Source organism: Pristis pectinata, chromosome 22 (assembly GCF_009764475.1).
Source record: "Pristis pectinata isolate sPriPec2 chromosome 22, sPriPec2.1.pri, whole genome shotgun sequence".
Taxonomy (NCBI): Eukaryota; Metazoa; Chordata; class Chondrichthyes; order Rhinopristiformes; family Pristidae; genus Pristis; species Pristis pectinata.
Window position 1 is genome coordinate 23,736,572 of NC_067426.1, and position 26,085 is coordinate 23,762,656.

At 39.8% G+C, this 26,085-nt stretch overlaps 1 protein-coding gene across 1 annotated transcript in view; it reads right to left on the reverse strand.

Moving 5' to 3' along the window:
* LOC127581607 (disks large-associated protein 2-like) overlaps nucleotides 1-26,085 on the reverse strand; it is a 464,246-nt gene that overhangs the window by 162,045 nt on the left and 276,116 nt on the right. Inside the window, exon 4 of the mRNA XM_052036111.1 lies at nucleotides 3,972-4,049. The gene's annotated coding sequence lies outside the window, so the exon portion shown is untranslated. The remainder of the gene's footprint in view (nucleotides 1-3,971; nucleotides 4,050-26,085) is intronic.

Consider the following 26,085-nt stretch of genomic DNA (forward strand, 5'->3'; position numbering starts at 1 on the left):
CTTTCCTTTCACTCATGCTGCCTCTCTCGGTAGAATCCAAGGTACTCTATCTTTAATTATAAACCCCAGTAATTTCCCACAACAGATGCTAGACTAACCAGTCTATAACTTACTGGTTTCCCTCTCTTATCTTAGATTATGGAATGCCATGCTCAACTATTCAATCTGAAGAGACAGATCCTGAATAACAAGAACATGGGAAGTTTATTTTCAGGGCATTTGCAATGTTTTCACCTACTTCTTTTAAAACAAAGATGGGAAGATGTTACTTTTTAGTTCCATTTTCTTTTTCATTAATGATATTTGGCTCATTCTATTTTTGGTGAGTCCTTGACCAAGATTCAATATTAGGTGTTTTTTGGATGCTCTTCTGTTTCTTCAATATAAATACTGAAGATAAATATTCAACATGTTCACTTAAATTTAATTTTCATAATATTATCATTATCCATTTGAAAGAGAACCACTTTGCTCCTATAGAGTCAGTGAGTCATACAGCAGTGAAACAGACCTTCTGCCCCATCTGGTCCATGCTGACCAAGATTCCCATCCAACAAGTCTCATTTTGGCCCACATTGGCTCGTATCCCTCTCAACCTTTCCTGTCCACAGTACCTATTGACCAACTTCCTTGTTCTAACTGTAATTTTTTTGTATTTATTTTGTTTCAGCAGTCAGAGAATTTTGTCAGCTGGTCAAATACCTACATCAATTGCTGAAGATTTACAACCTAGCTACAATTTCAAAGATAAGCTTTCTTTGGCCACAGCAATTAACTGCGAACTATCACATCTAGCCTATTTAGAGCACTTTCCCAAATGTGGACTTAAAGGGATGAGCTAGTGTTATTGCTGCTCCATTTACCATGGATTAAGGAGGAGAGAACTGGATGTAAACACTCTCTCAGTTATGCAATAACACATGGTGTTACACACATGAAATTATAAAGTGGGAGTACATGTATGCTGACTTATCATGGGTAATATCACAGGGGACATGCTGGCCTTTATAGAAAATCCAAAACTTCCCAAACATTGGCTCTCAGCTTGATGTAGGAGTTTTGTTTTCTTATATCGGTGACCAAGTGAGATAAAAGAAGGGCTTTGATGATTGTGTGGGAAGGAACTATTCTTAATTGATGCTATTAAACTATGTGGATGTACAGCTGTTGATATTACTGCTGTATACAGGAGGAAAAGTCTGCATCCATTTTAAACTAAGTAACTTTCTTGAAATTATTATTACTTACAGTATAGCGGTATAACAGAGGCAGTACTTTTTTTGCATCACAGTGACTTAAGACTATTCCTAATGTGTTGTACTTGGTTAAATGATGCTGCAGGTCTATAAGTGATTTGAGGATGATTATGCAGGAAGCAGTTGATGTTATGGGGCTGATTGGAATCCCCGCAGGATCAAACACAGCCTAACAGCATACCCCAAAAGATGGTCTTTTCATTGGAGCCTGGGATAGGGCCCCTGTTGATGAGGCCACTGACTAGCTCCTTGACCTCTTTGAATCCCTCAGAGTTAACAGCAAGTTATCCACTGTTCTATCCTATCCCTAAAATGCCTGAAGGTTTAATGTTTCTGGCTTCACAGCAATGAATGAATGATATCCAGGTAACAAAGTAATTTTAGAAAATATAATGCCTCTTTGCTATGGTATGAGGAAAGAAAAGGAAGATTTGGTAAGTGCAAGGAGTAACTGTCCTGAGCAACCATTATTACATTATAAGCAGTAGCTTTTCAGTTGCTGCCTATACTGGTGACCAGTGGTCAGTACAATATGACAGACCTGGATGGTATAAGAGGCGGTACTGGATCTAACTATAAGTCACTGAATGCAGTGGAAACGACCTTGAAGCTTCATCCTTAAACTGGATTAAGTACTGAGATCTTGTAAAGCAGTGGTTGGCAAATTTCTGAGCTCTACTTCTGAATTAGGTTTTTGGCTCTCTCCCCTCATTCCACCCAAAACTCACCAGCCAGGAAGACATGTGCAAAGCTACAGTATGCTTGACAACTGTTCATGTATATGACTAAGACCTGAACAGTTACACAACTTTCTATAATCTACAGCTGTAATTTTTAAATATGTGGACCTGTGATTTGAAAATCTCTATGTTAATGTAAAGGTTTTGCCTGCTTCTCTGTGGATTATGAAAATTTGTGCTAAGATTTTTGAAATATGCTCTCTGAGATTTCATGACTTTCGCAAACAGCCTTCTCCACAGAGAGTGCAGAGAATTCAATTTCAAGCAAGAAGAACAAAATGAAGAGCTTTGATTGCACACTCCGACACAGCTGAACATTGAGAAAACTTTCAACCAAAATTCCCCCAGCTTTTTTTTTCAAAATGGACCTCCAGTGCACTATCACTGAAGTTCAATCATGTCCTTCTGAATGTCATTTGAAACATGGCCCATGGTCACTGTGTTAGCTCCAGAAGCCTGGCTGACCTAGTCATTTGGGTTTCATTTCCTTTTGGGTAAAATTTTCTCCAAATTGTCTCTGAGAGAATTAAAGTGTATCTTGGTTGGTTTTGCAACAATCAATGGTTCCATTCTGCTTCATTCAGAGTCAGCTAACGATGGGAAAGGGATGCTTGAATCAATCTCGATCTTTCTCCTGCAGATACTGTTTAATTCAGCATTCCCAATTTTTTTTTACTTTGTCATATGCAGCCAAGTGGCTTATAATCAGTTTGTACAGCTTCATGCTAACCAGAATGGTTTTAGTTTTGGATGAGAAATTCCCTGGTGGGTCCACGTCAGAAAGATGTTTGACTCTGAGAGGGATAAGGGGTGGCAGAAGGAGGTAAACAGAAACTGCCATCAGTTCCGAGGCTCATTCTTTTCCTCTCTACCTCCATCCCCATTCCCGCTCCTCCCCCCTCTCCTCCCACCCCCCACCTCCACTGCCTCACTGCCTCACTCTCACATGCTCTCTCCACAGCCCCATCCTTATAACAGTGCCAGGAGTCAGAGCCAAGGTTACTCCACCCGTAATCCTGGATCTTGGCAGATCTTGTCAGGTAGGTTCTGCCTTTGTACCCATGCCCTGATCGGGGATGGAGAGGATCCAGTGACTGATGCCTGGGGGGTCAACAGAGTGGAGTCTGATGTCTGAGTCCTGGCAGAGGGAGATCAGGTATTTAAAAAAAAGTCTTGCACATTGCATCATCTCAGATATTCCTTTGGGCACAGCCCACTACCAAAGAGGTGCACCCCATAATCTGAAGACCTCTGTTATAACTTTTAAGCACAGACAAATAATGAGTAAATTGCCGTGGTTGTAGCATGTAATCTATAAGTAAAGTGAATGACTTGCTGGATGGTCTCCTTGTGTCAACAGACTTCTCTGCATCTAGAGATCTAACCTGCAGTTCACCAGAACCTGAAGAAGGATTACAATGAATGCAAAAACTGAACGCGTGCCAGAAACACACAGAATCCTTGTTACAGTCAACCAACTGTGAAATCTTGCAGTGATTGCAGAACTTTTGTTGCCTGTTTCTTGCATAGACTTTAGCAGACATCATTTCCAAGACAGTGAGTTAAGATATCACGCCGGTCACGCATTAGCAAAGAAATTCCCCTGCCAGAAGATGTTTTCCAAAATCGTTTGATCTTCAGGACACCAGCTTAGAACAGATGTGTTGCCATGTTTCTCTTTGCTGACTGAATGGAACACATGAGTGATTTTATGTTAGTCAGTGCAGTCACTAATCATACTGCACTGGTCCCAAGTGAATAGCCTACAGTTGGTTACAGTTTCTTGAATCTCAATGTTACGTCTAATTAATAAAGCAATATAAACAACTTACAAAAGCTGCACGCGCGCACACACACACAAAAACCACACGCACCCACACAAAAACATGCACACAATAATGTTACCCCTCTTGAGAATGGAAGTGGATAATTGTTTAAAACTGGAACACATAAAACCAGCAAACTTCAAACATACCATTGAGCAGCCCTGAAAATGAGGACTGTAGCAGCGCCGGTGTAAAGACTGAGAGCCACCTCTTCTTGTCTTTTCCCTCTGTCAATGAATGGCAGAAAATCAAGTTTAATAAATAACTTCCCGACTAGTTATAAAGAATGCATGATCTTCTTTCCTGTTAGTCTTGTCAATAAAGGGATCATTAGCAATCATTTTAATACTTTAAGAATAACTTCAATATCTACTGCCAAGAGGGTAGCCAATCAGAAGCTGACCCATGGTACGAATGGCAGTTTCGTTAATCTTTGTGTGAATATCATCACAGACCAATCAAAGGAAAGCTACATACAACTCATACTGACTCTTGATGGTTATAACAGTGATAGCCATACCCCAACTAACAAAACTTTTATAAGGTCCTTTCTCAATTGTGATCCAACCACAGTTCAAAAAACTTGTATGTTGAACATTTAGTGTTACCTCTTATTCTCTGCTAACTGCCAACTGTTTTGATCTTTTCAGCTGTTTTCCTGCTTACACTGTTGATATTGATTAGGTAGCACACCATCCTAATATTTATGTTTGAAAAATGATATTTTCTTTAATGCCTTGATATCATAATAAACTTCCATTAATATAGTGCCTTCAACATGACAAAATGCCCCAAGGAGTAATTCACTTGTAACACCTCTAATACTGAAGCACCAGCAATTACCAAGTAAATATGTATGTTAATTTGAACTATAGGTTGCACTGTTTGAGTTTTGCAGCTGTGAGTGTAATCAGGTCAGAGGAAGCATCTCTAATTTGATTTGGTTTTCTCACACAGTGATGAATCAAAGCAACACACATTTTGTTTCTCACCTTACAAAACTGAAGCTGATATTCACAATTTCAATTAGATAAATAAAACATCAATTAATGCAGTTTATTTCTAATGTGTCCTAGGAATCCTCTGCAATAGGGCACGTCAAGGTGAACATCTATATCCACTTTGAGGCCGATTAAGATTTACTCTCAAAGTTTACCACATAAATCGATAGAATAAATGCCTATCATATCTAATGAAATGGATTGAAGACATTTTTGTTCAGGAATGCTGCCCAGCATTTATAATCGTCTTGAGGTGGGGTCAAAGCCATAATACGAGTGCAGCAGGCTGACTGTGTTGAGATACCCTCTGTGTCGCATTCAACCAAGCCAACTTTGCTGTGAGGGCTAGTGGTTCGCAGGGGAATAGAGACCTTCTGAGTGATTTTCTCTTTGTTCCTTCTTCCTTTACCCTGCCAGAATTAAGACAGAGTTGGCCTGTTTTGAAGCTGGAACTCCTAAGATTGAATATGACATTCTACTAGTGCAGCCTCTAAGCCCAAGCAATACCAGTTCAAATTGACAAGGCTAAATCCTTACTCAAACTGAAAGAAACCACTCAGGAATATGGTGTACAATTTTAGCACTGAGCCATAATACTTCTTTTGTCCTAATCTTCTCCTAACTCTTATTCTCAACAGATAACACCAGCCATGCTAAATGTGAATAAGGCATGCTTCAATCAGAACGAAAATTCTTTCACAGAAAATGCTGGAAACACTGAGCAAGTAAAGCGACATTTCTGAAAAGAGTAACAGAAATCCATTCATCAGCATGGGTGTCTGACGTGAAATGTTCATTTTGCTTCTCCTTCCACAGATGTTGCCTGACCCGCTGAGTGCTTCCAGCATTTTCTGTTTTCATTTAAGATTCCCAGCAGTTTTTTTTAATTTTAAAATCCTTTAATGTTTTCATTTTTGGACAATTCTTTGGTGGTTTTCATCTGAGTAAAGGGCAGGATTTAATATCTTCCAAAGGTAAAATTATAGTAAAGCAAAGACAATTTTACCACTATCTGATGTATTTTTAATTTGTAGTTCAGAATTCACTACCTGCAGCAGTGGAAAACGGACATTCCCTCAGTGGAACTATGTTAGAAGTGATCCAAACCTGCAAGATGTTCTTGCTTTGCCTTCAGACAGCCTTAAATGACATTCTCCTTACAATTATAAAGATAACCCAAGGATCAGGAAACTGCTTTGGTTAAAAAGATTATTCATTATCACGAAAACTATCTGAAAACCTTCTCAAAACCAGAATGATTTATTCTGCAGGACCATCTCTGATCCTTAAAGACTGAATGAGCAAGATATGACAAGGCATTGCAAGTTAGTCAAACAATGGATCATTTTGAAAACCATTCCATGCTGGCCAGCTAAGACTCCTAATAAAGAGAATTCTGGATCCTGAAGCAAGTTTATAATCAAACCAATTAAAATGATTATTGATTATAATTCTAACTTGAAAGAAAGGCAGATGATCGGAAGAGAAACCAGCTCAGAGTTTCAGAGTAAAATAGCTCTTTAATTCTCACTGCTTTCTTGAGGTTTTTGATTGAAGTTTGCTAGCCTGATACTACACCTGGTTTTGGACTCCCCATGGAATCTAGTGGTGGAGCAAAAGTTTGTTAAGACTCTCTAGCATCTATCTTTTGGAACATGCTTGTGGATCCTGCACCAAATTCTATGCACTCCTGCCCTCACAGAGTCCTCTCAAGGAACTTCCTATAGGAACAAAGCAACTTCCTGTTAGGAGTCCATCGAGGCTGGAGGGTCTCCATGGTCCCTTTACACAAAGAACACGGATCCACACTTCTGGCTCTCTGAGGGCATTCTCCCACTATCTATCATTCTGCCTCATTGCGGTGCCCACTCTCTTGTAGTTGGAGAAGTACTGTATATATTATTGTACGTCTCTTTTAGAGCTGGTGGCATAGATTTCAGTGACTAGACTAAATGTCAGCAGCTGTGAAAACTTAAAATAGATCAATAGGATACACTGTACTGAAACAGCACAGCATACACAGGGAAATCTCACGACACTCTTCCTTGAACCTTACATTCATAGATTTCAATCTTTTTGGAACTTATACAAACAGCATTGTGGATGCCTATTTGTCACTCCACACCTACAGCCCCCATGTGTTGGAGACTTAACTGCTGTCTAAAATGACTCAGCATGCCACTTCATAACCACATCATTGAAGGAGAGAAGAATAAAGCAGGTCAACACCTGCATCAATCTTGGCACAAGAGTTGTGACAGAGCAAAGCTAGTCCCAGTGCAGTCAATGAGCAAAATCCCCCCCATAAAGAACAGGTCATGAAGAACAGGGGCTGATATCTAAACTGGGAAACCTATACCACAGACTAGTCAAGCAATAGCCTAACAATGTTGTGCCCACAGAATCAAACCTTCCAGATAACATGCTAGAGTCCTCCATTACAGTCCCTGGTATGTCAAGTTTCATCAATGGGCCAGACCCATCCCAAAGGGTGACGGATTGTCATTCAGATGGGAAGGAGTAGCACTGGGAGTCCTTAACATTGACTTCAGACCTCAATGAAGTGGCACGGCATCAGGTCAAACGTTGACATTGGAAACCCTTTCCTGATACCAACCATTATAATCTCGCAGCAGAAAAATCAATGCTCCTCCATGTTGAACAATACATGGAAGAGGTACTGTACTTTGGATGGAGGATGCCAGAAACATTACTGCATTTCATCTTTTCTCTTGTTTACTACACAAAAAAAAAGTCAGAGTTCAACATTTTCAGTTACATTATCAAGCCTTTCCAGTATTGGAACTAGTCAGTTCTGATCAAAAGTCATCAACTTTTAATACCAACTCTACCAGGCCTACTGAGCATTTTCAACATTCTCTTTTATTTCAGATTTCCAGCAATTGCAGTGTTTTGCACAGTTTCGGTATCTTTTTCTCTCTCACCTACCCTCATTCACAGTGTTTCATACTGATAACCCTGACCATCAGCTAGCAGACCCCACAGCTCCAAGGACCCAGGTTCAATCCTGACCACCGATTCTGTCCGTGTGGAGTTTGCATGCTCACATTATGACCAAGTGTGTTTCCTCTGGGTGCTCCTATTTCCTCCCACATTCCAAAAACATGCGGGGTGGCAGATTAACTGGGCATTGTAAATTGCCCCTAGTGTGTAAGTGATTAATAGTACCTGGAGGGAATTGAAGTGACATTGAAGAGAATAAAATACATTTATTGTAGGATTAATATAAACAGATGTTTGATGGTCAACATGGTCTTGATGGGCCTTAGTGCTTGGTTCCATGCTCTATGACTCTATCTCCTTCTATGTATACCTTCTCCAGACAGATCAGTGGTGGCTAAGAAGCCTTCACCATCCTCTCCCAGTTGGTACCACACCATTTAGCCTGTCTTTCTATTCATCCTTCTTCTTTCCACTCCCGTCCCTTGCCTACAACTCAAAACCTGTTTGATTTCAAACTTTTCTCAAATCTGATGAAAGAAGGTCATGGACCTGAAATATTAACTCTGTTTTTCTCTCTCCCCAGATGCTGCCCGACCTACTGAGCATTTCTAACTATTTCGGCTTTTATTTCACATTTCAGATTTCCAGCAGTTGCAGTTTTTTTTTTGCATTTCAACACACAAACTTTGTCCTCATTACAAATAACAAGATAAACATTGTGATTTATTTATGAATGTTCACCATACTCTGGAGGAAGTTATGGCTTTCATTTCCCACTTTGCTGGAAAGACCAAGATTTCAAGTCTGTGACAATTCATTAGATTTTCATGTACTACTTACAATTTTCAAGACTTCTCAAATTTACCTAAAAATCAGCAGGATGAAATTTTTCCAACAAAAATGGAAGAATCCTTGTTACTTATGAAGCAGGAGGAGACCATTCAGCCCCCAAATCCATGTCAGCTCCCTGCAATCTCATCAGCCCCATTTCACATTCTCGCTTTGTTCCCCTGCAACTTATTCTCGCTCACTTGCCCATCAACTCCTCTTTGTCTATTTTGTCACTAAGGTGTAATTTACAGTGGCCAAATAACCTGCCAGCACATTTTTGGGATACAGGAAGAACCAGAGCCGATGACTGAAACCCACAGAGTCATAAGGGAATGTGAAAACTCCACGCAGAGAACATTCAAGGTTAGCATCAAACCCAGGTCGCTCCCTCCAAGGGACTTTCATGCCCAGAGATTGCATGGCTTTAAATCGCACTTTCCAGCAGTTTCACAAATACATTGTTCACCACAAACAATCATCGCTGCTCTTTTATTTTTCGTTAAAACCGGTACTTCAACCTCAGTTTGCCTCACAGCATATCAAAAGGAGAGTCCAACTCTTTACAATAAACCTGCTCATCTTTGCCATCCTACAGCACAAAACCAACAATGCAAAGCGGACAGTGTAGGTCTGAGAAATCACAAACTGAGTCACCTGTCTTCACATACCGGCCACGTTATAACTTTATGTGCTCCCATTCGGCATTTTCCACTTTCTGTCTTCAGATATTAATCTCCTCCATCATGGATATTCCTCAAAACTAGCCGACGGACATATAATGACTTCCCAAATTTTGCAAGTGCTTATCTTCTATTGCTCACTAGGAGTGACCCATGAATTAAGTTGCTCCTTCACCTCAGATATTCCAGGTTCTGCACTATCCTCCCAATATCTACAGATGCATAGATTCCATTAGTTGTCATTACACAGCAATCACAAACAGATGGATTTTCCGAATGTTTCACCACTAAAATCAAAAGGTTGCAGCACTGCCCCACTTGTTGCCTTTTTTCAGATTAGTTAACTGAACAGACCTCAGGATCCAGCTTGTGAGCTGTTGACCCAGTACTGCGAAGAAACGCAGATACTCAACATGCACAGAAGAAACCCATTACGTTTTGGCCATATATTATTAACACATCCTTGAAATTTAAAGCCCAGTTCTGTCCTTCATTTCAAACCAGTTTGAAGTTGGAGAACGAGGAGGCTGTTTCAGTTCTTGTGGGCCACGTTGCAACCAACCACATGGCAAGGAACAGGGAAGATGGTCCTATATGAAGAATACCAGCTCTTCCACCAGGATCTAAATTCAAGTGCAGGAACTCAAAATTTACAATGCCTGGTGTCTCTGAATCACGTGATATAAGCTAAGACTTGCCTAACAGTCAACCATGTCCACACCGCCATGATCCTCTGTGCCTTTTGATTAATCCTTCTGAGTGAATCTCCACCTAGAAGTTGGCCAAGCCCTGGACTCCCAAATCTAGGCATTGCCTTTCTGGACTGGCCTCCAATCTCTGGACATTTTGGTGCTGACATGATTTAACAGAAAAAAAGAGACAGCACTACTACCACTTAAGAAGGCTGCAGCACACCATAACTAACTAAATTAAAGGTATCCAAGGTAACTAGTTTTTCTTTAAATCACATCTGCTGAAGAGTCAAACACATACATTAGGAAATGTTTGTGAAAGGGTTAGTGAAATAATTATCTTTCAAATTCCAAAGAATAGTACATCACAGTAACTCAACGTTCGCCTGCTGAAGATCTCTGGAATCATGGCTTGAATTGTTTCTCTCTGGCTGTTTGGCTATAAAACTCTGCCCACCTCCCTAGGGGCTTTCAGTCTGGTTTATATTGGGATAATGCCCTATGACATTATGTTGGTGTTTCCACAATCCCCCTGCTCTCCATTCCCCTACTTCTTTCCAGGATGGCTTTGAATCCACCATCTCTAATTCCAAGCAGAACACTGCGGTCACCAAGGTGATAGAGCTGGCAGAAATCTTCCTCTACCATCCCATCTTGTGTTCCGGCTGCCTCATTTTCTGCCACAATTCAGTTAGTATTTATCTCACCATAATTTCTTTTTAAGAAGGCTTTCCTGAAGCGATGATTGCCCCAGACATCCTTCAACTGATGAACAGCATCTAGCACAGTGTCTCTTTTTACATATTGGAATGCAGCATCAGTGCAGCATTAGTGTCTATCTCTTCAAGGACATTTGCTCATTATCTTAACATAATGCTGCTGCAGCTGAGTGGAGCAAGCTGTAATCCGACACCAGGGAAGTGATTAAGCATACAAGGAACTGCACCACAATGGTACAGACCATTCATTGAAAACCAGCTTCTGCCCGAAATAACTGACATGCTTAATTCACTGTAAGTAACAACTATAGAATTGATAATAATGGGAACAGTTGCTTTTCTTTAACCATTTTAAATGATTGTTCCATGTAAGCTTGAAGAGGTTAGCTGTTTCAGAGACTAATGTCTCCACTTATGTCAAAAAAGATTGGGTTTTAAATATAAAACTGAATAATTCCTTTTGTCTCATTTGGTTCCATAACCTGTGGCCATTTTATTGAAATATCTGCGTCAGCCTTCGCTCACGTGGCAGTGACCTTGCCTCTGAATCAGAAGGTTGTAGGTTCAGGCACAGGATATGCAACACTTGTCTTTTCACCTCCCACCTCTCATCCCAGCTTTCCCCTGTTTACGGTTCCACAGAAAAAAGCAAGTTACCTGCACTTCTTTCAAGTCAATATTTTATGTTCACCGTTCGCAATACAATCTACACCGGGGAGATCAGATACAGATGGGCGCCTGCTTTTCAATCCACAACTGTGAAGCTGAATTTATGGCCACTTGACATTTGACTTTTTGACTGAGCCCCACTCTCTTCTCTGTCCTTAGCCATGCACACTGCTCGATTGCTCAATGGAAAGCCATGAGATAGCATCACAGCTTTTATTTAGCCACTTTACAGTCTTCTAGACCCAGCACTTTCAGGTTTTAAGCAAAGCTCTCATTTTAATGGACATCAGGTGCAGTAACAATCCTAAAATCTACACTTACACCCCTCTGGAGCTCTCTTTTGCCCTCTTACCCATTCCATCAACTTCCCGTTTTGTCTTCCACCATCATCCTGTTTCTCATTTCATCCCTCTTGCCTTTCATCTTCGCACAGACTTTCCCCATTTTTCTTTCCTCCCCATTTTACTGCATCTGTACGTGCTTTAAGTCTGTCAGGCCTCCAACTTTTATTGCTTTTGACATAAGGTCAACGAGCTGAAATTTTTCTCTCTCCGTGGTTGCTGCCTGAGCTGTTGAGTACTCTGTCATTTTCAACTTTCATTTCTCAAGCAGGAGAGCCACAGAAAAAATAAAATGTGTGCAGCAAAGGAATCCCAGAATTGCTCTTCAGAGATCAAGTAGTTTTCCTTACAGATCCACTGCACATATAGTGGACTGTAACAGTATTTGTATAATCATAACCTCTTCTCCCAGCCTTTCCACTCTCCTGTCTTCTTTGCCAACTCCCCTTTACCCTTTAATCCCACAGGCAGCCTTAAAGTACTAAATAAACCCAAAGATATCCATTCAAAGCAGCCGTTAATTGATTGAATTAATAGGCTTCTTTAACTAATACCATTGAAGGATCTTTGTAGTCTATTTGTGACACAAGTTTCTGAGTGAGTTTATCAAGCCAGACCAACCCAATGCTCTACAACAAGCATAAAATCCTTACTGAATTATCTTTCCTGGCTGTTAACTTATTCTGGTGCTAAATAAGCTATTTTTACATATAACATGAAGAAGAACTTCTGTCATTGGATAAACACCCATACCGCTTGGCATGTTGAACACTTAATATGTCCACTTCTCATCTGAAAATACATAGTTAGATGTACTGTCAATGAATTTTGGAGGACAAGGTTTCAATGTGCGCACATTAAAGAATAACCAGTTGGGCGAGACATTGGAAAGTTAATGACTATGTGACGGTAACCAAGAAGAGTGCCTTCCAGAGAGATGGGGAAAGAAACAGGAGATCATTCAGAAGTAAGTAAGGACAAGTGAAAAGATTCCAGAGTCTGCAACTTTTCTAAAGACAACCATATTGAATTAAGTGTTGCAGGCCTGTCTGATATGTAATCTGGGTTTAATGCCATATCAGTTTCATGATAATGATTTCTATTGTTCATATGGGGTAATTATTTAAAATATCTACACCCATGTCTGTTCTACTTGTCAGTTCCATCCCTTGACAAAGCCAACTTCAGTCTCAGAAAAGTTACCATAAGCACAGAGATTTATTTATTTGCTAAAGTCATTTTTTGCAGGATCTACCTGATAAGCTTGAAAGCTCGTTTATTCTGTGCTTGTGCCCAAGGACAGTAAACAAAGACAAGGAGAGTTAGTGTTATCTGCTAGAAATAAGCTGCAGGCTGTATGCTTTCTGGAACAATTATCACAGCTGACGTTGTGTGCTCATTTAGAAGCAATGGCCCAAGGAGTTTCAAAGTTATCTGGAAGAAGTGATACTGCAGGCATGATCCACAGGTTGTAGAAGGTACATTGCCATCCACCCTACCACACTAATATAGAAACACCTGCCTAGAAATTTACTGATGGTTGGTAGCTCTGAATATGAAATACAATTAAATCAACATGTTATATTCTGCTTCCAAATTTAATTAACCTGACTCAATTGAATGCTGATGCATTATACACATGCTGATGCCACCATATAGCACATTTAGCAACCAAATAAGATGAATTTTTAAACAACTCATATTTTGTATATTAAGGACACTATGATATCACAGTACTTGTATGAGACTTGTACTTAATTTGATTTCACAACTTTAAGGCATCCCAAATTATTTCACAGTCAAATACTTTGGATGTGTAGTCGTTGTTGCAATGTAATGCTGGACCAGTGAACTGAATTATGCCTTTAATTCTGTAGCACTCTCTGGTCCAGAAGCTAAAGTTCCAATTCACTGGTAGTCAGCACTAGTTGAACTTTAACATATGAGCATAAGGATAAGAAGTAGGAATAGGCCAAACAGTCCCCTGAGCCTGCTCCAATATTCATTGAGATCATGGCTGAACGCATCTTGGCCTCACCTCCACTTTTCCCTCTCTTCCCATGTCCCTTGCCTCCATTGTAGTTTAAATGCCTGTCAATCTTTTTCTTGAATACATTCAATGACTCCATCTCCAAATCCCTCTACAGGACAGAATTTCAAAGATTTACCACCACCTGAGAGAATCATCTCCATCTTAAATGGGCAATCCTTACTCTGAAACTATGCCTCCTAGTTTTAGATATCCCTATTGGGGAAAACAACCTCTCAGCGTCCACTCAATCAACCCCAATAGAATCTTGTATGTTTCAGTAAGATCATCTTTCATTATTCTAAACCTTCTGAAACCTTTTTTGTACATCAACCCTTTCATTCCAGGAATAAATCTAATGAACCTTCTCAGCACTATCACTAATGCAAGTTTATTATGCCTTCAATATGGAGATAAAAACTGCAAGCAGTACACCAGGTGCAATTGTAACAGGACGCTGTTAAGATGCATCAACATCTCTATTTTTATATGCCGTACCTCTCACAACGAAGGCCAGCATTCTGTTAGTCTTCCTATTTTTCCTGAACTTTTTGTGTTTCATATACAAGGATCCCTATGTAATGCAACGTTTTGTAATCTTACTCCTTTTAGGTAATAAATTCCTTTTTCATTCTTCCTTCTGAATCGGATAATCTCGTATTTTCCGTCATTTCACTCAATCTGCCAATTTCTTGCCCACTGATTTAAGCAATCTACATCTCTTTGCAAGCACTTTGTGTCTTTACTAACCTGCCTGCCTTTGTATCATCAGCAAATTTAGTCACAGTATATTCATTTCCATCATCCAAGTCCAGCAACAATCCAAGTTGACCTATTGACTGCCAATCTGAAGATGACTCATTTACATGAGAAGATAGGAACACGAGGAACAGGAACAAGACTAAGCCCACAGGCCCCTCAAACCTGTTCTGGAATTCAGGATGATCAAAGCTGATCTAATCTTAGCTTTGATTTCACTTTTCTGCTCTCTCTTCATACCTCTTGACTCTCTGATCATTTAATCGTCTTTCAATCTATACTTTTAATATATTCAATGATTCTTCCTCCACAACTCTCTGGGGTAGAGAATTCTAAAGATTCACAACCATCTGAGAGAAGATCTTCCTCCTCATTTTTGTCTGAAATGGATGACCCCTTATTCTGAAACTATAGTCCATGGTTCCATGTACCTAATCTTTCAGCATCCACCTTGTCAATTCCTCTCAGAATTTTAAATGTTTCAATAAGATCAACTTTCATTTTTTGAAACTCAGATGAGTAAAGGTGGAGCCTGCTCAATCTTTCTTCATATGTCAACTTATTCTTTCCAGGGTCAACCTAATGAGCTGTCTCTTCTACTACCCACTCCTCTATCCAAACCAATGTATAACCTCCAGCATTGTGCACCCTTATCCTGTGCAGTAGCCTTTTACATGCTAACTCATCAAATGCCTTCTGGAAATCCAAACAAACTACATATACTGGTTCCCTTTATTCACCCTGTTGTTACTTCCTCAAAGAATTGCAGCAAATTTGTTAAACACAATTTCTCTTTCAGAAAACCATGTTGATTTGACTTGATTGTCTTATGATTTTCTAAACATTCTTCTATTATCTCCATAATAATGGATTCAAAATATTAGACTAACTGGCCTATAGTTTCCTACATTCCATCCCCCTCCTTTCTTCAATAGTGGTGTTACATTTCCAATCCAATGGGACCTCTCCAGGGAATTTTGGTGGATAACAATGAACACACCTGTTATCTTTGCAGCCTCTTCCTTTAAGGTCCTGGGATGTGAGCCATCAGATCCAGGGGATTGTCAGACTTTAGCCCCATTATTTTGCCAAAGATTCTCCCCCCAGTGATAGAGATTAAGTTCCTCTCTTTTTTCAGCCCTTAATTCTACTAGAATATTTTAGTGTCTTCTATAATCCCAAATAATTGCTGAGAAATCTTGCCATTTCTCTCTTTCCTATCATTAGTTCCCCATTCAAAGGTATAAGAGAAGGGCTCACACTCTATGTTTCTGCAGCATAGTCCTATCCTGCATGAATTACTGCACACTATTCAAAATCTGTTCAATGCAATGTCCATGAAGTGAAGATGCAAGTATAATAATCTGATATCAATGGTTACTATTATTTCTGAAAACAAAGGTTCAGAAAATTTAACAGCCTTTGTTATTGTTTAAACTTGACATGCATTCATAGACAGTACAGACACTACTGCAAGAAAAAAGTAGCTCTTCTAAGTATGCCCATTTTGTAAAGCTCAATAGACAATAGAGCATCAATTTCTCCAGAAGTCTTGTAGTACATATGCTCTCCATGCTACATTAGTTCAGCTGCACCCTTCCCAAAGGCATGTTTGTGCTGTAGGTTCACACCACTGACAAAAGTCGTGGCATTTAAATGAAATAGATTCTGAAGATTTGTGTTCAGAACTAATCGATGTAGATCATCTCATCTGCAGAATTTCAAAGTCAAATGCAAGTCAAAGTGTGAATCCAAACCTCAGGGGTATCTCCACTTACTGTATGTCCATTTTTCCATGAAATGTCCTAAAAAGCATGCTTCTTGATTGATGTCACTTGTTTGACATAAAATTGCACTTGCCTGTAAAAACAGGATGTTAACTGAATTTCAATTTATGCTGGGACAACAGGCACAGGTGTACGATAAAGAGCCAGACTTCTTTGGCTGTCTGTGTGAATCTGCTGAGCTGCCAGTTAGTAAATAGCATTGGCTAAGGCTGGAGAAGAAATGCCAGCCTTGCCCTTCCAAATAATTCATAGAAAAGGGCTCAAACCATTACTTAACTGGTTATATTTATTTTCTTCTTTCAAGACCTTTCCCTTCATCCACCTCAGTGCCCACACATGGGTGCACTTATTAGTCAAGGCATAATGACCTGGACCTTCCACTTAAAGAACAAAAAAAAATTGCCTGAAACTGTCAGCTTTTCTCTACACGACTGGGTAGAAGCTGTAGACTCTTGAGCAAAAGTGAAATTCCTGACCTTCAGCTCAGTGGTTTCTTACTTCAGAGACAATTGCGCTCCACTGTTACACTCTTCATGGAATCCACTGGGGAGGTATAAACTTCTGCAGATTTCCCAGCACAAGCAAATCTGAGCAAGATAAATGATTTCAATGGAAATAAATGGCTGAAGAAGGAAGGGTAAGGACCAGGAATTTCCAATATTTTCATTTAGTTGAGTTGAGTCTATCTAATGGTTTTTAGTTGTTTCCTAGTGATTTTAGGTTTTACATTTCTAAATTAAATACTAATTATTTAACTTTTTAAACAGTATTTTTAATTTCTAATAACTTTTCCAGAATCTTTTTGAGTGTTTATGAGTGTCAGTGACATTCAATCTCTTGGACAGCTTTGACAGTCAGTAAACACTGCAGCTCTTCAACCAGATCTCAGAGCCATTTTGATCCAAGAATTAATTACATTTGGGATGCTCCTGCACTGTATAGAGCCTAAAAGTTCGGGTGTGAGCCAGATTCCTGAAGAAACAAATGATCCACCCTGGGACTCCTTCCAAATCAGATCAGGACTTAAAGGCAAGCAACCAATGAGCTTGGATATTCTGCTGGTCAGTGGAGGAGCTGTGCTGTTATTAAAGAACATAAAAATAATCTACAGGAGCAAAATTGGATAGCACTGTAAAATAGGTGCTGCAATCACAATGCACAATTAATCTGTATCTGATAACTCATTGTAGACCACACACAAACTGCAAGCTGCCAACTATGCTGCTCCTAGCCTTAGCTTATCACCTTGAGACCAAATACCAGTTCAGGTCAGTTAATGCGTATTAAAGCCACTCAGCAGCTCTGAAAAGGGGAGATGCTTTATGGCTGGAATCTGTGTGAAAATCATAGCAGAGACTTTAGGAGCTTGCTGGAATCCATGCCAAAGCAGGTGAGATGGGCAGCCAAATTTTTTAGACATTGTAGGCTCTGGCAAATGCTGTGTGGAGGAGGGAAATACCCTACCTATGGAATGAGGAGGCACATCAGGCAAAGTTAACAAAATAAGTATACAATAGTAATGCAGGAAATGTAGTTTATTTACATTTTGAAAAATCCTTCAATAATGTACCCCATAGTAAACTAATAAGGCAGAGACTGTGGAGATAGGAGACATGCTGCAGAATGGAGTGGTAGCTGACTTCAAGAATGGGAGTTAAAGGTTGCTAGAGTCATACGGCACAGAAACAGGCCCTTCAGCCCATTAAGCACGTGCCACAAAGCACCAATTTACACAAATCTGTTTTCTTCTCCCCACATTCTCATCAATTCCTCCCAATTCTACCATTCACCAACCCACGAGTGGCTAATCAACTTACCAACCTCCACGTCTTTGGGATGTAGGAGGAAACTGAAGCAACCCAGGCATAAATACCAGCTTAGACTAGTTGGGACAAATGGCTTGTTCTGTGCTGTGTATGCGATTTAATCCTTATCCTAACCCTACACAGTTATAGGGAGAATGTGCAAACTCCATACAGACTGCACCCGAGGTCAGGATTGAGACCAGGTCATCTGAGCTGTGAGGCAAAGGCTCTACTAGCTGTGCCTCTGTGCTGCCCCTCTGTTTACAAGCTGCAGATATCCTATATTCTGGCTTCAACAAAGGGAAGACAGTGAAAATAAACAGGCTATGTCCTGTATGTTGGATAGTAAAGTGAGCTGAAGGGCTGAATGGACTAGTTTGTTGCTATAGGAAAACTGGTAAATCAGTCTCACACTGCACCCCATTAGATGGTTTCAAAGATGGTTCAATCTCTCTACACAGTATGAAGCAACTGCATCTGAGAGCAAGGAGATGGAAAACAACCACTGAAAACAAACTTAAAAAAAAATTAAATTGCTGAGCTCTCATCATTTGAAAGTGATTTTTTTTGGAGACTGCTGGATTGGTAGCATCTGTATAGGTTAACTGCAGCAGTGGCAGTATCCGATGTCATGATGAATGAAAATAATTAATCGGAACAACAAAGAAATACTTAAATTGAAAAGTCTGGGTTGTATCAACACCATTTTATTGCAGATCACATTCATTGCATCTACTGTCCACTCAGCAGGAACATAAATTTAATTTATAGAGGATGGGAAAGGAACCCATATCATATGGGATGAGAGATTAATTCAAAAATTCACTGTTATTGCAACAAAAAATGTATGATCAAACTCATGAAAACTGCAATTAGAGAAGTGTTTTTTTTTACCTTTACTGCTTTAGGACAGATTGTTGGCATTTATATTTTCATTTTGCTTTATCTTCCCCCCTCCCCCAACTCCACTCCATTTAAGTTTCACCATATCGCAGGCTTGGGTGACAATGATAACACCACCAGTGGAAGCAGGGTTTGCACTTTGTATAAAGGTCTCATGAATGCATTCAGAAAGAATATGTTCACAGCACTGGTTCATACAGTCCTTGAGTTCCAACCTCTCCCATAACCTACCCTCTCACCTCACCCCCAACCCTCTACCCTCACTGCACCTCAACAGATCATAAATATTTGCAAATGGATTAACTATTTTCCAGGAAGTTCAGTTACTGGAGTAACTCCAGAGGACTGGACTATTGACCTAGAGATGAGCTTGAATCCCACCCAGGCAACTGGGAAATTTAAAGCCAAATAATTAAACAAACTCTAGAATAAAAGTCTTATATAAGGAAAGGTAACCAGAGTACAAGCAGATTATCGTAACACCTCAGTGGTTTACTAATTTTCTTCATAGACGATTATTCTATCTACAGGTAACTCAAGATCCATTAATGTGGTTGAACCTTAACTGCTTCTGATTTGCCTTAGCAAGCTGCTCAGTTAAAGGTACAAGAGGTGTGGACATTAAATGCCTTGTCAGCGACATCCACAAGGGAATAAGTAATAAGCAAATTGCTTCAATACTGTAATGCATTTTGGAGCATTTTGAGGTCAAGGAAGGAATCATAACAGTGCAAGTTCTTTTAATTGCCATTTCTAATAAGTCAACTTAAAAATAAAACAATAGTGAGTTTGAAGTGATGATGCAGAAAATTCTGGTCCTTCTTGCCAAAGTTACAACAAGGAAATGAAGATTTATGCACTAGTTTCTGTGTCAGTGGAAACCTGCGAATAACTATCACCTGTGCCAACCAATTTCAAATGTACAGTGGAACTGTGAATGTGACTGTGGCAACATGCAAATTATTCCAGCCATCACTTCTACAGCTGGTAATAAGTTGCTGATACCTTTTGCAAGGGCAATGTGGCAGTCCTAAAATAGATGTTAGCACCTAATCTTCCAATTTGACACTTCTATTAATGATGACAAAATTATTAGCAAGAGAGAAGCAGATTAAAAAAGAATTCTCAAGTGCAACAAGCTTTGCCAAGGTGCCCAGGACAGGCAATAGCCAAAAGAATAGTTCACCGTCTAATGAAGAAGGCACATGCCTGGTATGAAACCTGACTAATGAAGTGTTCTGGTTTTATACCAGATATGGGAAAATAACATGATAGAAATTTCAATGAAGTTATGGCTGAGACAAAGAACAGAAAAATAGAGGGGCTGAACAGTTTCATATCACTTCAAGTGGAACTTAATGTTTCCTGTCGATAGTCTTAAAAGTTTTCACTCCTTCAGCCATGTCCTTATGTTCAAATGTGAACATAACAATGGTTCTTGCCAATTTCAGGGAAATAAAAGTGCCAGGAATGAAATACAATTGAACGATAATCAAGTTGACTCAAGTGGAAGTATGCTTGGACGTAAATCACAACTAAGGGTTCAAGGTTCAAAATTCAACACATAACATGGAATGGTACTCCTGTATCATCCAATACATTATCCCAATTCACTGGTGGATATTAATAATACTGTGGTAATATTTGAAAAAGAGCAAGAAGCTTTCTCTGGCATCGCAGCCAACATTCCTCCCCCACCAAAAGCACGTCAACTAGTCATTCATTCATTTTCTGTAGGACTTGATAAAGCATGAATTGGATGCTGTTTTACACATACTGCTATTATGGCGGCAATTCAAAAGCAATTTACAAGCTGGAACATGATAGAATGCTAAATGCATGCCAAGTTTACAGATAACACTGAATTGGACATATACTGCTGTTCCTTCATTATTGCTGGATCCAGATCCTGGAACTCTTTACTAAATAGTACTGTGAGAATAGCTTCACCAAATGGGCCGCAGCACTTCAGCCACCACCTTCTCAAGGGCAAATGGATTGAACATTTTGTGAATGGATAAATAAAATGCTCTTTCAGTAAGTTCAGTCACTGAGAACTGTCACTAAGAACTGATCTACTCTCAGCAGCTGTTTTTGAAATAAACTAATCAGAACCTGTAAAGTCGTGCTGTTTTCACCATTTCACTTCTCACAAAGACAATAATAGAGCTTCTACAGAACCAGGTGGAAAATCTATCATGACGATATGTTTTTGTTGTAATTATTTTGAAACCTGTGATTACACTTCAAGGTTACAGAGAATTGGGAACATCAAATACCTTTAACTTGCTAGCAAAGTAGAATGATAAAGTGTAGGAGTCCTTTGTGTATATTTGGCTGAGATATAAGTGGTAATAATGAATCAATAACTAAACAGGTGAACAACTGTGAAGTCACAGTATGAAAAACTGTGATCATCATTTTCTCCATAAGGTTTACTCCGGTTCTTGTGGCTGGATTTATCAATTTAAAAGTATGTGAGAACTAACTGGGCAGACTCTGGGCAGGACTGAGCTCTGAGAAATATCATTCTTATACTCTCCTTCAGTAAACAGATGCTGTATTTGGTGTAGCATTAACCTTTATAATGACTTCGAAATCACAAAGTCCTTGATATATGGAGTGCTCTTCAATGAAACCAGCGTGCGACAAGAGAGCACCTGTTTCAGTTTAATTAGCTCCCAAACAACATTCATTTTACCTTGTTCAACCTTAGTAAAGCACCCTCTAATGGCAAGTTCTGGCAGTGAGGGATTGAGACAGACTAAATTGACTTTCAGATGGAAAATCAAATTAAGACCTTATACACCTATTCAGGTGTATATAACTGATCCTATGATCTTAGCCGAAGGAGGGATTAAAGTTGCATGACCACTATCACCAAAATACTGGTTGTTTCACTTGCACTCTGGAGGATGCTATCCTGCACATTCCAACTGCCATGTTTACCCAATTCACATTCGTGACAGAACAAATTCATTAGCTGTGAAGTACTTTGGAACTCTGTAATGTAGGTTACCTTTGGAATTCTCTGCAACAGAGGATTGTGGGATATGAGTACATTCAGGGCTAAGGTCAACAGGGTTTTGGGAACTGAGAGAATTAAGGGCCATGGAGATCAGGTGAGAAGGTGGAGTAGATGTCAAAGATCAGTCCTTACCTTTCTAAGTGGCAGAGCAGGGGAAAGAGGCTAAACTGGCTACTCCTGATCCCTTGAATAGGTTCTTATTCATCCTTCAGGCCATCAAGCTAGTGGAAATTTTATATTTCAAGTTCATACTTACCACAGTACCCAAGAAGATCCAACAAGCTGAGACGTGAGACTTTTACCCAATTAATTAGTGCATGGTTTAAACCCAGGCCCAAAACCAGAATTCTAACATATTGATGTACCTCAGAGCCATTTCCCCTGCTGTTCCAATGCCAAGAAGATAGAAACAATAATCTTAAAGGATGACACACACGATTGACAGTATAATGATCCAGCTGTGATGCCAAATTTGTCTTTGCACACTGTCTTCAAGTTGGTGAAGGGGTTTCTCAAGGGGTTTTAAGATCCTCTTTAATATACAAACTGAGCACGAACATAGCTGATCTGGCCAGTTGTAGAGCAGCAGAAATGGTAAACACAATTTTGATTCACTTTTAAAATGTTCACAACTTCACATTAGTTTTTTTTTAATATTGAGATTGACGTTTTGCAATTCATGAATATTATTTAATGTCACATATAACAGATTAAGGAATGATATTTTGTTTGATCTGAAGGATGCACAACTCACGACTGCTTCAAAGTAGCTTGTAGCCTCCAAAAGGGAGGTAGTGTCATCTATAAAACATTACTCTGGCTTTGTCTTATGTACTTCTTGGCATCAAGTATGCATGAATTCAGCAGCAGTTACCTTCAACTCTGAGAAAACTCTTTCTAATTCTTTCTTCAATTCCACATTCAGCAATTCAAGTAGAGATCGAAATGCCTCTTGCCTCTTAAAGATGGCAAGAGGCATCAGGGTGTAGATGAGAAGTGCAAAGTAGGCATTCAACCCTGTTAAGTTAGTCAGACAAGATACAAGCAACACCACTATACACTTATCCTCAACCTAGTGTAATCCTTCAACATCTCTCTTATAATCAAGATAAACTGCTTATGAGTGAGCGAAGTCATAATTGTTATTTCTCAACTCTATTCCTACTCCTTGGAATTGTTGAAGGGCACCTGAATTCTTACTGTGGACACAAGAGACTGCAGATGCTAGAATCTGGAGCAAAAAAACAAACTGCTGGAGGAAATCAGGAGGTCAGACAGCATCTGTGGAGGCAAAGGGATAGTTGACGTTTTGGGTCAAGACTGAGAATATAGAGGGGAGAGAGCCAGTATGGAGACGTGAAGGGGAGGGATGAGGCAGGAGCTGGCAGGCGATAGATAGAATCAGGTAAGTAGGGAGATGACGGGCAGATGGAGCCAGGTGGGGGGAGGCAAGGTGGAGGCAGAGACAGAGGCTGGAAGGAGATAAATGGAGACAATAAAGGACTGGAGATTCTGGAATCTGGTAAGTAAGGAAGGTGATATGGAACCAGATAAGGGAGGGATGCTGGGTAGACGGAACTAGCAGGGGAGGGGATGGGGGAACCTAGTGAGGGGGGGTAAGGGAGAAAAACCTGATAACAGTGAGCTGGGGAGTTGGGGGTATGTGTGAGAGAACATAGGTGCATCAGAAGGAAGGAGAAAGGAACACAGGGGGTCCGGTTACCTGGAATTGGAAAACTCAATGTTCATTCCATTGGTTTGCAGACCAACCAGGTGGAATCCTTTGCAAATGCCAAGATATCATCTAGGATCTCACCCAGAGATCTTGCTAGTACAAATGGCAATCTACCATATAGGAACAGTCTAATGTGAAAACTCCTTTGAAACTTTGTCCAATTTCAACTGCTGATAAACACATGACATGTCAGGAGTTGTAAAAATCTGTCTTCCTCCGAGCTGAGAAAACAAGTCATCAGAGGATCAGGGTGTCTGTCTACCTTTGCTTCCCTGTTTATTGTCATCTCACAATTTCCACAGACCTTCATCGTGTCACCTATCTTCACCACAGGACTGACCGAACAGTCCAATCAGAAAACTCAACTGGATCAATGATACCCATTTCTTCTGGTCTCTTCAGCTCTTCTCCAACTTCCTTCACTCTCAAGGCACATCATTCATCAGAGGCACAGATATCCTGTACTTTTGAAGAATCATGCCCTTCATGTCTTCAATGCGACCAAGTTCATCACAAAATATCTCTGTGTACTTGTCCAGTTAGTTGAAACAGTTTCTTCATGCCGTTAACCTCTCCAATATCTTGCTTTGCTTGATAGCCAGTTTTAATCTATCAAATTAGACTCTTGCCTCAGGTCAATTAGAAGAGGAAGCTGTGCCTCACTTTCACCTCTTCTCACTCTAACTTCACACATCCCTTTCACCTAGATCCTTTCCCCAGTGTAGGTACAAAGGTCAGTAGATGAAATTTACTGCACCATCTGGCCAGGGTAACAAATTCCTGCTCACATATAACATTGTACTACCAATGTCAATTTCCACTGACACTCTCTTTTGTTCAGTGTATAGTAATGTACAGAAAGGTTCAGTGGAATTGTGACAGGGTCAACAGTCCATGCAGTTTGCCTAGGTTACCTACTTCATCACATGTGATACCTTTTATTATTCTTTCCAACAGGCACAGTTTGGTTTCTTGAGTTTGCAATGGCTTTAGTTTTCTTTGAAGAAAACTGTTGACAAATGCCTCTTGGTACCCCAATTGTGGAAAATTGAATGGGTCTGAACACATTGACCACGTCATGTGCTGTCAAATCAATAACATTTCCTATTCAGATAGCTCTAGCCTTTCCTCAAAGATGCTGTAGTGCTGTGCCCTAACTTATTAATGACCTAAACATTCATTGGATGATAAAGTAACTTCTGCCCTGGTGTCTCCACTGCCTGGGCACTATCAAAGTTCTTATCAGATAGTCTCCTTGGATTCCACAAATGATATGACCCAGTGGCAGTTCTTCCAAATGTATACAATACCTTGCAGCATTCAGCAATCCATTGTAAGTCTGCAATGCTTTCATCTTGATGCTGATTCCAGTTATTAAACTTGTACCATTGAATTATCGAGAAGGAAGATGGGACTCTTATGCTGTTCAAACTTGAACACTAGTTCGACCAGCCCTTCAAAAGACTAGTCTCCTGATTTGGCTGGAGCTGGCAAGGCTTTCATCAACTAGTACGTTCTAACAGCTACGTACAGATATGATCAAAATGTATTTCTCTTCCGTTCTGTAAAAGCTTTTTACGCAGCCTTCCTGCATATCCATTCCATGGTTTGACTGAACTAATTTAAAGTATCAATTGTAATCATCATGTCTTGGCCATGGCATTAAACAAGTGAAGCAAGCACAAACAACTGAATCAATGAAATTCAAACCAGTCTCAGCAAACCATGCTATTTCACAGCTCCTGAGAAGGAATTGCTAAAATCTCATGAAAAGCAATCAACACTTACTCCTAGTTCATCTTCTTTCACCCACACTGCCAATTATCATATTGGCACAATTCAATGTATGCAAACATTGGGCAAAAACACTCATGATTCAGCAGTACAAGACTACTGGTAGTTTTGTGTATAGAACCAAATTTACTTTCACTGTACACTTATTGACTCGAGGGTATTAGTAACAATAGGAACGTAACAATCTTAAAGTGACCTCATCTCTGTCCTCAGGTTACCACACTCATGAATTTCTTTCATTTCTTTCAACTAATTCCTGTGGCAGCAAGTTCCACATTCTTATCATTCTCTGGACAAGGCAATTTCTTCTGACTTCCCTATTTAATTGATTAATGCCCTCTCCCCCCTTCCCCCATATATCATTTATAGCACTTGCTACTGCCTACAACTGGAAACATTTTCTCCATTCCTACAATATCAGCCTAGCTGATCTGAAAATATACAATGTCACCCTGATTGCATCAGTAGTATTTATACTTCTCACATCGGCCAACCTGGTCTTCTTCTGGAAACATTTTAGAATCAT